The sequence below is a fragment of the Narcine bancroftii genome, chromosome 1 (genome assembly GCF_036971445.1).
Source record: "Narcine bancroftii isolate sNarBan1 chromosome 1, sNarBan1.hap1, whole genome shotgun sequence".
Lineage (NCBI taxonomy): Eukaryota > Metazoa > Chordata > Chondrichthyes > Torpediniformes > Narcinidae > Narcine > Narcine bancroftii.
Genome location: NC_091469.1, coordinates 323,610,621 through 323,621,696, shown reverse-complemented (window position 1 = coordinate 323,621,696; position 11,076 = coordinate 323,610,621). Strand labels below are relative to the sequence as shown.

The 11,076-nt window shown below is 38.9% G+C and overlaps 1 protein-coding gene across 1 annotated transcript in view; it reads right to left on the bottom strand.

The window, feature by feature from the left end:
- rp9 (RP9 pre-mRNA splicing factor) overlaps positions 1-11,076 on the bottom strand; it is a 93,949-nt gene that overhangs the window by 48,201 nt on the left and 34,672 nt on the right. The window lies entirely within an intron of this gene.

The window sequence follows — 11,076 nt, the reverse complement described above, 5'->3', positions numbered from 1 at the left end:
CAAATATCTAAAATGACAATTCAAATCCAAGCTTTGATGAAAGGTTTTAATTTAGTGGATATTTGGCGACGTCTCAACCCAACAGAGGACTCCTCCTTTTATTCATCTAGACATAAATCTTTTTCTAGAATTGATTTTTTTTTAGTATCAGCACATTTATAGGGGAAAATATTGCAAGCAGAATATAAAAGTAGGGTAATTTCAGATAATTTTTTGTTGTATTTTACTTATGAGAGTTCTGAAAAAATTCATGCAGCTTTTCGTTGGAGATTTAATATGATGTTGTTAAAGAAAGCAGAATTTATTGAATTTTTTAAAAAAACAAATCAATCTCTTCTTGGAAGATAATGTTAATTCCATTCAGAGTAAATTTATATTGTGGGATGCTATGAAAGCTTACTTGAGAGGTCAAATAATTAGTTATACCTCTAAGGTTAAAAATAATTATTCGACTGAGAGTCTTGAATTAGAGAAACAGATTGATGAATTAAAAAAGGAATTTCAGAGAGATGTGACAGAAAATCAAAAAATAGAATTGTCTAGATTGAAATTGAAATACAATACGTTGCAATCTTATCAATTTGAATGCTTAATAAATAAATCTAAACAACAGTATTATGAATGGGGTGAGAAAGCACATAAGGTACTTACATGGCAGTTAAAGAAAGAACAGGTATCAAGGGTTATAAATGCAGTTAGACAAAATTCGACTGTTACTTACAAACTTCGTGAGATTAATGATGAGTTCTATTCATTTTATAAGAAATTATATCCTTCCAAGGAAAAACAGGAGAGTGGATCGATTGACTCCTTTTTATCGATGTTGAAATGACCGGTATTAGAAGAAGAAGATATATTGGAGCTGGAAGCTCCTTTTACTGATTTAGAAATTAAATTGGCTATGTTGGAAATGCCAAATGGAAATCACCTGGTGATGACGGGTTTTCAGTTGAATTTTATAAGGTATTTGATGATGATTTATCTACAGTGTTTGGAGATGTGATATGACAGATTAATGAACATTATGATTTACCTGAATCATGCTCTAGTGCCTTAATTACCATAATTCCTAAGAAGGATAGAGATCCGTTGAAGGTGTCTTCATATAGACCAATTTCTTTGTTAAATGTAGACTATAAAATAATAGCTAAAGTATTAGCGAATCGATTGGCTAAATTTTTACCTAAGTTGATACATGTTGATCAAACAGGTTTCATAAAGAATAGATATACTTCAGATAATATTCTTAGAGTGATTAGTTTGATTAATAAATACTGACAATGCCCTGACCACCCAATGGTGATATCTCTCGATGCAGAAAAGGCTTTTGATAGAGTTGAGTGGAACTTTTTATTTAAAGTTTTAGAGAAATTTAAGTTTGGTCCTTCTTTTATTGGTTGGATTAAAGCTTTATATAATAAACCAATAGCCATGGTATTGACAAATGGTCAGATCTCAGAACCTTTTAAATTAACTCATTCAACTCGACAAGGTTGTCCTTTGTCCCCACCTTTGTTTGCGTTAGTAATTGAATCTTTAGCACAGCTGATACGACAAAATACATAGATACAAGGTATGAGAGTTTTAGATGAGGAGTATAAAATTAATCTATTTGCTGATGATGTACTGGTGTATTTAACAAATCCAGCTCAGTCACTTTTATACTTGAAGGGGTGTTTAACACAATATGGATCTTTGTCTGGATATAAATTTAATTGGAAGAATAAATACAATTAAAATGAATATCTTTCCACGTATACAATATTTGTTCAAGTCAATTCTGTGTTTACATAATTAGAATTTTTTCTGAGATTTAAATAAAATGGTTAGCGAATTTTTAGGGAAGGGTAAATTTCCGAGAGTAGCTTTGAATAAATTAACCTGGAAATATGCATTAGGAGGATTACGTTTACCACATTTTCAAAATTATTATGAGGCAGCTCAATTTAAATTTATTAGTTCTTTAATGGATTTGGAACGGCCCCCTAGTTGGGCTAAAATTGAGATGGCGAATATTTTTGAATTTGAAATATATCAATTTTTGTTTCAGTGGAATTTAAATTTATTACAACAATATAATGTGCCTATACTAAAGCATTTAATGAAGTGATGGATGAGAAAAAATAAATGATAGGTTCTAAAGGTAAATTATTGACTTTAACACCATTATATAATAATCAACTTATTCCTTTTCCATGCATAATCAATGTTTATTACATTGGAAATCTAAAGGTATAAAAAAATCTGAGGGATTGTTTTAAAGAAGGTAAATTTTTATCCTTTAATCAAACGAGGGAAGATTTTGGTATTAATGAGAATTCTTTATTTGTTTATTATCAACTTCGATCTTTAGAAAAACAAATATTTGGTAGAGATATGACTTTACCTAAATTGACTAAATTTGAATCTTTTCTTGTGACTGTACCAAAGGTGGGATATATTTCATTGATGTACCAAATACTACAGGAGAGTATGGAAAAAAAGGGATGGAATAGATCTAAGATTAAGTGGGAAAAAGATATCAACTTTACTTTTTCTGAGGATGACTGGTTAGATATCTGTCATGATAGTGTTACTAGATTGATAAATGTTTGTTATGCAATGGTTAATTACAATTTTTTACATCAATTGTATTTAACACCTGAAAAGTTTTTAAAAATATGGTTTTAGTGAATCAGACTCTTGTTTTAGATGTGGTAATTCAGTTGGAACTTTTTTTCATGCTGTTTGGTTATGTGTACATATACAATTTTTTGGAAATCAATTCAATTGTTTTTGGAACATTTGTATAAGATTAAAATACTTCTGGATCCGACAATATTTTTGTTGGGTAAGTTGAAGCCTTTGAAAGATTTGGGATTAGATAAGTTTCAGATTGCTTTTGTATATTTAGCTTTATCTGTAGCAAAAAAGTACATGGGAAAATGCTAATGTGATTGATATTAATAGATAGCATAATGAGATGAAAACTTGTTTGGTAATGGAAAAAAATCACGTATATTTTACATTATAATTATTCTTTTTTTCTTAATAAGTGGTCTTTATATTCAGAATATTTACATTTAAATTTACTTTGATCAGATTTTAGTAATTCTTTTTTTGTCTATATCTTAGTTTTCTTTCTTTTTGGCTCTCCTAAAGAGAGCTGGCTGAGAGGGGGAGGGGGGTGTTTCTTCTCTTTTTTCTTTCTTATATAATTTTTTAAAATTGTTCACAATATGTACTTTTTCTACTGTATGTAATAACCTTGTTGAACGAATAAATAAAGTTGTGAAAAAAAAATGCAAATGGGTGACAGTCAAAAGCAGGCTGTTTATTACCATGGTGAAAACTATTGTGTTGTTTTGTGTACTGAAAATGACAGATCAGTATTTTATTTGCAATTTCACCCTTACACTATACTATCCCATGATGTCTTAAGGAGCAACTCTACAAGTTAAGATTTTGATTTATCTGATTCCAGTGACTTTGCGGACAGCTCTAGTCTAAAGCTCTTATTGGTGTGACCCCAACTTCCTATTGCTGACACTTAATCAGTAGCCCGTTGTGCACCAATATTGCTCCTTGGTGATGTCAGAGTTTCACATGGCTGAGTGCTTGGTATTTGCATCATGGTATTGATATGATATTATAAACTGGGGGAACAAAATTCACCGCCATAAATAACTGTTACAGGAACACACTCCAACAATATGGCAAGAACATTTGAGGCAGAAATTGTAGAGGGTCAGGTTGATGTATAGGACTACAGGAGCAGAAGAGCGAGGCTGGAAAGTGAGGGTGAAGTCAGTTGCAGAGGATTTGTTGCCAAATCTTCTGAGGGAAGTAGGAATCTCAGGGCAGGCCCTCAGGAAAGCTGAAATGAGAAGTCAATGGCTCTGGCTGAAAAAGGAGGGATCCTATCTGGGCTCCAAATGATAATGAGGAAGAACGGATATGGGACACACCCCCAGGTCTGACCAGCCTGAGGGTGGGCCTGTCTTGGCAGAGGGTGTCTTGTGTTTAAAAGGCCGAAACACCTATTCATACTAGGGAGTGCAACTGAAGAGGTGTCCAATACCGGATAATGAAGAGTTAAACGAGCACTTTCCTGTGCGAAATTTGATGATTATTATTCGAGCAGTGGGAGTTGCTGAGTCAATGCGAGATCCCATCCGTGCATGCACAGCCATTCCTTTACAGTCCAGAGGGGAGAAGCCACTGAACTTAAATGTGCTATATTAAACAAACCAACCATAACACGAACCTCTGACTGAACATGTTTATTGCAACCAAAACATCTCTATCCATAAACAAGAAAAAGAGGGGAGGAAGAGGTGGGCACATTGACTCACCAACTCCCATCACTCGAATAATAATCATCAAACTTCGCACAGGCAAGTGCTCGTTTAACTCTTCACTATTCTTCGCAATGTACGTTGGTTTGCCAATGTGAGAGTTTGTAGCTCAGTGGCTTATCCACTTTGGGTGGTCCGACAGACCATAATCAGTTCAATGGGTCCCCCTTCCCATGGCCTTATTTAATCTGCCGCATGTAGGATGGAAGCCGTGAAACTCGGCCCCTTTGAGTTTAAAGGTTTATTGTAGAACCTATTAAAGGTTCTCTCATTACCCCATCCTGTCTGCTGGAGGATATCTCATATAGGGACCTCAGCCATATTGGCTGCCGAGATCGCTCTAGTTGAATGGGACCCAAACTGAGAAATATCCACTCTTACCTCCCGCTGCCATCTGGCCAATATTTGGGGAGGAGAGCACTGATGCAGTTTCTTATAGCATATAAAGAGGTATTTCTCACTTAGTCTAATATGTTTTGTATATACAACATATCTTTTTAAACAATCCAACACATATAATCTTTCATCTTCCCCGTATGCATACGATGAAAATTGTACTGACAATAACCAGACCAGCAGTGCGAGTATAAAACAGCTTTAAAAAACAAATATGTACACTAAGAGGTCTTGTCTCTCTGCAAGACGAACCTGGAAGGATAGATTGTAGCTCTGGACTGCTTTATAGACAAGGTCACCGGGATGACCCATGGTGACCTAGTGGTGTACTTACATATCACCACACTGTCCCAATTCTCCCTTGCCTGTTATGTTTCAAAATATCTGTAACTTGAATGCTGACACAATCCCCCTCCCAACGGATATAGTCCATATGAATGTGAGACAAAATTTGTACCCTCTGGGCCAATGTCAAGGGTACCAGCATTATCAGCTTAAGGGATAGACTACGTAAATCCAAAATGGAAGGTGGTGACAGTAGCCTTAGATAGTCCAAAACAATCTTAACGTCCCAAATATCCTTATATTGGGGTACCGGAGGACAGAAGTGGAACACTCCTTTCATAACTCTTTTGATCAGGGGGTGGTTCATCTTCTCGTGCTCAGAGTCCTGGAGCATCAGGAAAGCAGCCAACACATTCTTTGCTGCATTCACCATGCTGTAGCTGGCCCCCTGCACATAGAACATATCGGTTGGAAAACAGTACGCCTCCAATAGAGGCTGACTGTTCATTCAGTCCTATTTGTGCACTGTACTTTTTCCATTTCCCCACATAGGAGACATACTGTTTCTGAGTAGACTTTCTCCATGATGCCCGCAGGATGTCCAGTTCTAGGCTGCAGAGCGTTTATGTCGATCCTCGCTCTCCGATCCTGCCACTTAAGTGAGGCAATGGATGAGATATCTTTGACACCGGTTGCGTTAGCAGACCTCTGCTTTTTGTGAATATCAATGGAGACCCCACCATAAGCCTAAGGAGTACAGGGAACCAACATTGGGAAGGCCAGTTAGGCACTACCAGCAATCCCGAGGCACCGTCTTCCAGTATCTCTGATTCAGCTACTTCGCCACCAAGGTGAGCAGGGCAAACCCATAAAAGTTGAATCTTGTCCAGTCTAGGGTAAAGGTGTCAATGGCTTCCACTTGGGGATCCAGCAGCCAGGACACGAACCTCGGAAACTGGGCATTAAGCAAACAAATCAAACTCCGGCATGCCAAAGGTGTTTGGTAGCCGTTTAAAATATTTCTTACCTAGAGTCCACTCAGTGCTATAATTGAATTTCCTGGACATCAGGTCCACCTGTATGTTGATCCGACCCGGCAGGTAGGGAGCAGTAACCAAAATGCTCCAGTGCCAGATCTCAATGGCTAACTTGTTACAGGAAGGAGATTTAAGACCTCCATATTATTGATCTAGGCCAAAGCTGAAGTGTTATCCAACCTCAGCAGTACATGAATGTCAGTTTCCCTCACACAGAAAGAGTTTAGTGCTAGAAACCCCGCTAGCATTTCCAAATAATTGATGACTGATTTAGAGGCCTCCCCAAGCTCTATGTCCATCCATCCGCACCCAGCAGAGACCTTTAGATTCGTGGCTCCCCAACCTTCACCACTGGCATCTGACCTGATTTTCAGGTCCACCTTTCTGAGCTTGATCCTCGCGTAAGCCCGCGAGATATGGTCAATCCGCCATACTAGGTTGGACCTGGCCTCACTAGTTAGCCTCATGGGCCTGTCAAAGTGTCCCCTGGCTGCCTTAAGAGCAGATACTTTGTCCCTCCTCCAGGAACCTATAATATAGCGGGCCATGTTGTACCGCCGGGAAAGCCACCACCAGTTTCCCAATTAACCTGGCCACCTTTCTTATGGAGGGACGACATTCTGTCACGAGCCCTCTTGCAGGCAGTCCTGATCTCTGCCGCTTTATCCTCTGGCAGGGTAAGTCTCATGTCTTCTGTATCAATAATGAACCCGAGGAATTTTAACCTATTGGTAGGCACCAACACTGATTTCTCAGGGTGTACAAGAAACCCCACATTGCTTAATAATCTCAAGGTGGCTGCTACTGCCATTCCTGTTTCCTCAAAGATCTGCCCACGATAAGAGTACTATCTTGGTAACCCATTACCATGTGCCCCTCTTTCCTGAGCTTGGCAAACACCATCTTCAGTAACTTGGTAAATGCCCTGGGTGCCGAGTTCAGCCAATTTGGCAAGACCTTATACTGCCATAGTTCTCCCTTCCAGGAAAATTTTAAGAACTTCCTGTGGTGTGGGCAGATCGCGACTGAATAATATGCATCTTGCAAATCTATCAGGCCATGTAATAGCCCTTGCGTAACATAGGCAATACAGAATATATGTTATCCATTTTAAAATGTCTGTACAAGACATTTTGTTAAGATCCAATAGATTCAGTATCACTCTAGTTCCACCACCTCTTTTGGGTCACCTGAAGGTGTTTGATACAAACTCGTGTCTTTCATGACTACAATGTTCAATAACTTTTTTCCTTTTTAATGCCATGATCTCGGCATGTACAGCCTCCGTCAATTGCGGTTTGTGCATATACGTATATAGACCATTCCTCCTTATTGGAGAGGATTTCTGTGGGTCAAATTCAATTTTATACCCCTTTACTGTCTGCCGAATAGAGGCATCAGTGGTAATATTACACCATCAATCACAGAATAGCGTTAATTGACTGTCAACCTTTATAGCCTTGTAATTATCAAGAGTTCTCAACCGTAAATGCGTAGCGTTCACTTCCTCGACCCACCTAGTCTGCGGCTGGTGTATTCTGGGGCCACCTCCGCAAAGCACGTTGAACGGGAAAATTCTGCTGCTGTTGCCTCCATGGAGGGCATTGCCCTAAAAAGGACCTACTGGTTGTAGCCACTTGGAGCGGAAAACTGCCTCAGATAACCCGCTTAAATTCCCCCGGATACCTGCAATAGGGGTGAAACATAACAGGTTCTCTTGCCTGTGCTCTTGGACCTCTGACCATGCCAGCCCCTGTCCTCTGGTGCTCATTCAAATCTTTCACCTGTTTGCTGAGATCGTCACTAAATAGAAATTTCGTTACAGGGTTAGATGGTCTGCACAAATGAGCATATCTTACATTTAGGTCAGGTTTAATCAGCTCCTTCCTGAAGGCATCAAGTTCATAGTTTGCATTAGGACCTGGAAACCTCCCACCGGCAGTCCTGGAATTTTTACCGCTCCCCTCCTTCTACCGAGGGCTCATTCGGGGGAGTTTGATTCCATTTTGTGGATCGCACTCTTGTGATCTCCCTCAGGGCTCTGCTCCTGCAGGCCCACTATCGGTTTTTTGGGATTGCACTACTGCTCTGATTCCACATTTTTTGCTACCGCACCAAAAACGCGTGCTGCTCCTCGCAAGTCAATGGATGTAATGGCTGCGCGTGCACGGATGGGATCTCACATTGGTGAACCATTGCAAAGAATAATATTCCCTTGTGGTCATCCTACATTATTGTAATTGGGGCAATCCACTGTACTAACTCGATGAGAGCGGATCAATCTAACCAACACTGAAATGTCAGGGAGCATAACGCCAAGTCAATGGCCCACTTCCCTTTCCACAAGATTGGTCCTCTTGTCAATTTCTCCCTATATTTATGGATGTACAGAATAAACATAAATATTCAGAGTTAGGGCTGATTGTTCAGAATGTAAAGGCTCTGCATCAATTATAGTTGGTTTCAGCAAACCTACACAGAGGCTGAGAAACAAGTTACTGAAAATAATTGCCCAGCTACAGAGAATGTATTTTAAAAAAAAAACACTTACTTCTCTTTGCCTCCAACACTCCTTTATTCCAAACTTTTCCCTCTTTTTTTTTTACAAAGTTGACTTTAATGTACCCTTTCCTGTTTCACATCTCATGTCGATCCTTGTGCCTCATTAATTGTGGTAATTACACTGGACAACAAAGATTTTTCTTCCTGACCACTTCTGGGTGTATTTTATGGATTTTGGGCTGCTGATCACAAAAAAATCACCTTGAAATTTTCCTATTATGTTCTGTTTTTTAGATATAACTTATTTTTGTGATTTCCTGTCATATTTTAAGTCTCTTTCAATCGTTCAAAACCATGAAGTGCAACATGTCGTTGAAAATTCATTTTCTGCGTTCACACTCAGACTCCTTCCCTGCTGATCTTGGTACAGTCAGTAATGAACACGGTGAAAGGTTTCACCAGGACATTGCGATTGTGGAAAAGTGGTATCTGGTCAACTGGAATCTATCAATGCTGGCCGACTATTGTTGGACACCAGCACGAGACGCATCAGATGCTGAGTACAAACAAAAATCAGAGGCAAAACATTTTTAGGTCAGTTGAACTCGCGCAATGTGTCAACAGCATTATGCGATTAAACGTGAAATTCAATAAAAAGTTAATTTAATGTTTTCCAACTTTCTACGTGATACAGCAAATTTGAAATTATCTTTGTGTACAGCTTGAAGTTGTCTATCTTAATCCTCAATATTTATTCAGGAAGCAAATCTTTTGGAAAAATTGTTGTCCAGTGTTATTAGTCACATTAATCACAAGGTCCAATTGCCTTACCGTCCAAGAAATTTGAAGAACAAAATTAACTGCCAAAGGATGTGAAAAAAAATCAAAGTCTCAGCACCAACAATATGATTTATCCCTCAGCCATTTCATTTATCATTCTTTTGAAACACATAGGTGGTCTCTTCTATGTATGAGCATACATTCAATAAAACTATAGTCAGGCATTCTAAATTTGTATACATTTCACCTATTGCTCGTTGGCGATATACTTAACTCAAAGTGATAACTGATTAAAGTTCCATTTGCTTTTAGCCAACGTAATGCTGAGCCTTCAGAATGGAAATACAAGGTCCAAGAGAGCAATCGCGACAGTCTTAATATCATGACTAGGATCATTTCTAGCAAGGCACATTATCAATGCCTTCTTCTGCATGGTCTTTGCAGATCATATGTGCGGACTGTTGCAAGCCCAAAGGACCCCAAAATCCAGTAGCAATAGATATTCACCAAGACAAATGGTTACTTAAACTACAGTTGTTTTTAATTATCTTTAAACATGAAAACAGAATCAAATTTTAACTTATCATTATTGACTTAACTGACCTAACTTAACCCCCTTCTAATTCTAAGTACATGTGTATGTAATGGGTGTGTAAGTTCAGAAAAGTTTTTTGGTTCACAGTCCATTCCTCCAAGTTCACTGGTTGCAGGCAATTCTTATACTGTGCACAGAATTTTTAACATTTATAAAGTTCACCAGGCTTTGGTGCTCGAAAGGTAAATGGTTACTGTTCAGGAATGTTCTTGTCGGTTTTCAGAGAGAGATTTGTCGTACGATGGACACCCTGCCACCTCAGTGTCTTGGTGACGAAACTTGCTCCCTTCAGGGTTTTCCAGATGATGACCTCTTTCTTCCAGGTCACCACAGAGTTCCTCTTTGTTTCTCTTATTCCAAGTGAAACATTAGACAGCCAGTCCTCTTCTCCTGCATGAACCACAAGGGCTTTGAGCAGGCTGAATCAAGCACTTACAACCTGTCTTCCACATGGGGTTTCCACAAGCTTGCCAGCTTGTCCTGTTCCAGTCCCAGCTGCTGTTGCTGGCTGCAACACTGTACAAGTGATCTGTGTGTGTGTGTGTGTGTGTGTGTGTGTGTGTGTGTGTGTGTGTGTGTGTGTGTGTGTGTGTGTGTGTGTGTGTGTGTCTCTCTCTCTCTGAGAGAAAACCTGTTTAAATCTCTCTGCTTGCAAAACCACATGATCTTCTTAGAACAGCTCCAGACAATCTGCGGCTCCAACAACTGTTGCCTTTTGTAAACAACAATCCATTCATGAACTCTCTTGGGCACTCTCCAGAGCTCTTGCAAAAGCTGTGGAGCTGATATATCTAGCATGGGGCAGGGCTCCAGTATTTCAAATAAGATCTGTTTTAAAATGTTTGAATGTAACCTACTCTAACAAACCTTTCCCAATTTATCTTCACAAAACACATCTATATACTCTGTCACAGGACCAAAACAATGGAAGTGGCTCCTCAGTATGCACAACACAAATTTGGACAGAACATCATCATGCAGGATCTCCTACACCTAATTTGTGCACTAGATAATTTATTACAACTTAATAAAGTTTAATTGAATTAAATAGCATAATATATAAATATGCTGTACCAGTCAACATTTAGCCTTGTCAGGGTACATGCATAACACCACATACAACCCTGAGATTCTTTTTTTCTGC